Below are 5107 nucleotides of genomic sequence, written 5' to 3' on the forward strand. Positions count from 1 at the left end.
ATTACTGGGGCGGCAGATATAGGGGGTCTCGTAGCGGCCGTTTTTCAAGCTCAGGTTAAATACCTTGTAAAGATTTGTAGCCACCCAGCTGTTCTTGGGCCCTAACCTGCTCACCGGGTTCTAAGTGTGGACGCATTTCACAGATAAACGTAGAGCTAAGTGCGGAAGAAGGCTTGGTTCGGTTTGAGAGCGAGCAGATGGCTGGTACTTCAGAGCTCCTGGGCCTCATCCCCTCCAGGATTGTAGTTAAAGAGCAACAGGCTTTGCAGTTAGACGCCTGGCCTTTGCCACTTAGGAGCAGTTTGACCTCCGGCTGTTTACCTTGTCTGGGACTATTTTAAAACCTGTAAGATGGAAATAATAGTAGTACCTACCTCCTAGGACTGTTATAAAGCTAAATGAGCTAATATGCCCCAAGGGAGGCTTAGACTAGGACCTGGAACATAGGTGTGCCCAATGAATGTCAGCCTAATACTAATTATTACTTAATCTTCATAATGGCTCTGGGAGGTAAGTTGAAGAGGCAGTGTTATATAGTGGTTAAGCACCAGGTTCTTGGAGTCAAACCACCTAGGATCGGATCTGAGTTTACCGTTTACTGCTTATTGTACATGTCTTAGACAGGCAGTTTAACCTCTTCAAGCCCTGTTGATGGGTGCTGTTGAGTAGGTTCTGACTCATAGTGACCCCATGCATAATAACGAAACGTTGCCTCGTCCTGTGCCATCCTCAGGATAGAAGGTATGTTTGAGCCTATTGCAGCAACTGTGTCAATCCATCTCTTTGAGGGTCTCCTTTTTCACTGACTCTCCACTAAGCATGGTGTTTCTAAGCCCTCCTCATCTGCAAAATGAGGTTACCTCAGGGTTGTTAACATTAGTTCCTGGTACATGCGAAGCATTCGATAGATGCTAGCTATTACTGTCATTAACCACGTTCCACTGATGAAAAAGGAGGACTCGGAGAGGTGAAATAACTTGTCTAAAGTTATATACCTAGGAAATGTGGGAGCAGGAGGTATCTTTACATACATTTCTCTCGATACGCAAAGGGTTAATTAGAAGCATAGCATCACCTAGGAGCTAGTTAGAAATGCAGACTCTCAGGCCTCATCCCAGATGGACTGGATCAGAATTTTCATTTGAACAAGATCTCTAGATGGTTAGTATGTACATCCAAGTTTGGGAGGCACTGCTGATTGTGTGACCTAAAGGTTTTATTTTTCTTTAACTGGGGTTTGGAGGCTGAAGGGAGGCTTATGCTGGAGAATTAAGCAGTAGAAATTAACATAGAAGTGGTTAGGAAATAGACTCCGTTGAGTTTCAGCTAGAGGGGCACTAGATACAGCCCACCCACCACACATGGGCCCTGAGTTTGCCCTTTTCTTGAGCTCACTATCTATCCTCAGCTTTCCTTCCTTCCTTCATTCATCAAACATTTACTGAGCACAATTTATGTGTCAGGCATTGTACCAGGCTGTCCTTTTTTCCTCTTATCTAAATTAAAGAAGTTGAGGCTTTGCTTGTTTTCTCTCTGCACTAAGTCTTTACTTCCATGGGACCAAGCTTAGGTCAAAGGCCACATTAGGGGCTGCCTTGAACCTTAGAGCTTTTGCAGTTTACCACAGGTGAGAGTTAAGGTTATTGATATGACTGCTCTGGGCTTGACTTGGCTGCCGATTCATTCATTCACTCAATATGTATTTAGTCAAATGGCTGCTATGTGCCAGTCACTCCATACAAAGATCACTGAAACCGTATGAAACACTGGAGAAGACAGGGGTAGTATACAGTGTGATTGGGCCTTTGATAGGATGTGCAGCTATGTAGGATTTAGCTCCTCTGTCAATCTTCTGGATCAGGAAAAAAGAGCAGAGTGACAGGTGTTGAATGGTATGAATTCTCACTGGATGAAAGGTGGTCTGGATCATGCAGGTCAGCTCTGAATTATTCTCTAATTGTTTTAGAGTCAATTGTTTCTTATAGTCCAACTGGATTTTTATTTCCTTGATGCCTGGAGGCTGAATTTTATTACCACTTTGGGTGGCACAGTGGTTAAGAGTTTGGCTGCTATCAGAAAAGGTCAGCAGTTCGAATCCACCAGCCAGTCCTTGGAAACCCTATGGGGCAGTTCCACTCTGTCCTATAAGGTTGTTATGAGTTGCAATTGACTCGATGGCAACGGGTTTAATTTTTGGTTTTGCTGAGCATCGTGCTGAATACACAATAGGTAGTCAATACATGATTAATTGAAAGAATAAGAATTACAGGCTTTCCTAAATTAAAGAAGTTATTAATGTTACCTGTGGAGCCCTAGAGGTGCAGTGGTTAAGCGCTGGGCTGCTAACCGAAAGGTTGGAGGTTTGAACTCACCAGCTCTGCAGGAGAAAAGACCTAATGATCTGCTCCTGGAAAGGTTATAGCCTAAAAAACCTTATGGGGCAGTTCTACTCTGTCATATGGGGTTGCTGTGAGTTGAAATCGACCCGACGGCGCCTAACGACAACAAATGTTGGCTGTGTTAGATTCAAAGTGGACAAAAGTAGTAAGATTGGATTTGGGGCTTAAAAGAAAAAATCGTGCTGAGGCATGTGGGTAAGTGATGGGATCCAGCTTGCACTTGTATCATCCTTAAGTTAGGCAAACCTGTGCAGTATTAAGGGAAAGAAAAAAAGCCTACCAGAGATATGCAAATACATGCAAATATGTTTCAACAATATGGCCAATAGTTGTACGTGTTGTCTTTTCCGTTTGTTGGTTTCTCTTCCTCTTGTCTCATAAATGAAGATGAATTCCAAGTTTGCTTCTCAGACCTCACTTCTTTTCTCTCCATCCCTGCTCTCTCTGCCATTTCATTCACTCACGTGGTTTCAGTTGCTACTTTCGTGTAGATGGTTCTTAGAGATACAGCTTTACACCAACCAACCAAACAACAACAACAACAAAACAGTTGCTGTGGAGTTGATTCTGACTCATGGTCACCCCATGTGTCTCAGAGTAGAACTGTGTTCTGTCGGGTTTTCAATGGCTGATTTTTCAAAAGTAGATTGCCAGGCCTTCCTTCTGAGATGCCTCTGGGTGGATTCAAACCTTTAACCTTTTGGTTAGTAGCCTGCATGTTAACCATCTGTACCACCTAGGGATTCCTTTGGAGAATACAATGCTTAGTAAAAACGGGCTCAGTTGATGTGTTCATTATTCTTGTCTAATAACTTGGGCTTGAAACTATGAAGTCATCTTTGACTTTTATTTCCCGTGGCCAAATCCAGTTGGTCTAAACGTCCAGTTAAATTTGTCTCTGTATTGTGCCCTTTCCATTCCCACTGCCATGACCTTCCCATCATCCCCTAGGCTGTATCTCTTCTGTCTACTTCTCCAGATCCTCTCTCCACTCTACTCTCTGCTCCAGCTTCCAACTGGGTTAGGCCAGTGGGAGGCATTGGCAAAAGATCAGAGAGTGTGAAGAATGAGGTCTGCGGTGTGTATCCAGCCCTCTGCAGATTATCTAGGTTGGTTGGTGGGTTTGCTGGTGCCAACAGGCAGCCCCCTCAGTGCAGCCCCTCCCCCGGGGGGGCTTCTCTGATCCTGCCCTGGCCCTGCAGGCCTGGGGTGATTATGACTCTCCACTATTACTGCCCTATTCTTTGTGGGTTCCCTTAAGCCCTGTCCTCATCTTTGCAAATATTTTCTTTATTAATCTTTCTTAAATTGCCCAGTTTGACTGCTCTCTGTTTTCTACCAGAGTCCCTGGGTGGTATAACCAAAAGGTTAGAAGTTCAAGTCTACCCGGAGGTTTCTCAGAAGAAAGGCCTGGCAATCTACTTCTGAAAAATCAGCCATTAAAAACTCTATGGAGCGCAGTTCTCTGACATACATGGGGTTTTCATGAGTCAGAATTGACTTGATGGCAACTTTTTGTTTGTTTGTTTTGTTTTCTGCCAGGACCCTGTGTGATACCCCAGGAGCTATCTCAGGAGAACCCTAACATTTTCCTACTTCCATTTTCTCTTCAGTCCAGTCCTGAAGGTTTATCTTCCGTGGATCCGGCCAAATAACGTTCTCCTCCAAAACTTCCCTCTCTTCCTAACAAAACAATGATTATTCTTGGTCTTGGCTGTTCATGATCTGACCTCAAACAACTCTTTTTACTCATGTGTCCCGAGAGTCTTCCTTATGCTTATTTTCTAAATATTTCTTTCCCACCCATATCTACCAATTTTAGCTATCTCTCCAGAGCTTTAAGAACATTCCTCTGGATATGTGGTAACTTTGGTGAAGGGTAAGACAGTACCCAATACTGGGGAAGTCAGCACAACTTGACCAATGCAAAGTCATAGAAGATTCATAGACACAACCAAACTCCCTGAGGGACCGAGTTACAGGGCAGAGGGCTGGGGACCATGGTCTTTTTTTTTTTTTACTTTTATTGTACTTCAGGTGAAGGTTTACAGAACAAATAGTTTCTCATTAAACAGTAGTACACATATTGTTTTATGACATTGGTTAACAACCCCATGACATGTCAACCCTCTCCCTCTTGACCTTTTTTTTTGTTTTTGGTGAAAATATACATAGCCAAAGAGACACCATTTCAAAAATTTCTACATGCACAGTTCAGTGACATCGACTATGCTCTTCCAGTTGTGCTGCTATTCTCATTTTAGATGAAGGTTTACAGAACAAAATAGTTTCTCATTAAACAGTTAGCACACATGTTGCCCTGTGACAATGGTTAACAACCCCACTACACATCAACACTGTCCTTACTCAACCTTGGGTTCCCTATCACCAGCTTTCCTGTTCCCTTCTGCCTTCTAGTCCTTGTCCCTGGACTGCTGTGCCTCATTAGTCCTGTTTTGTTTTATGGGGCTGTCCAATCCCCGGCTGAACAGTGAACCTCGGAAATGACTTCACCACTGAGCTAAAAGGGTGTCTGGGGGCCATACTCTCGAGGTTTCTCCAGTATCTTTTAGGCCAGTAAATCTGGTCTTTTTTTTGCGTGTTAGAATTTTGTTCTACATCCTTCTCCAGCTCTGTCCAGAACCCTCTGTTGTGATCCCGGTCAGAGCAGTCAGTGGTGGTGTGGGGACCATGGTCTTGAGGAACAT

This window comes from Trichechus manatus, unplaced genomic scaffold, assembly GCF_000243295.1.
Source record: "Trichechus manatus latirostris isolate Lorelei unplaced genomic scaffold, TriManLat1.0 scaffold00018, whole genome shotgun sequence".
In the NCBI taxonomy this organism is placed as follows: domain Eukaryota; kingdom Metazoa; phylum Chordata; class Mammalia; order Sirenia; family Trichechidae; genus Trichechus; species Trichechus manatus.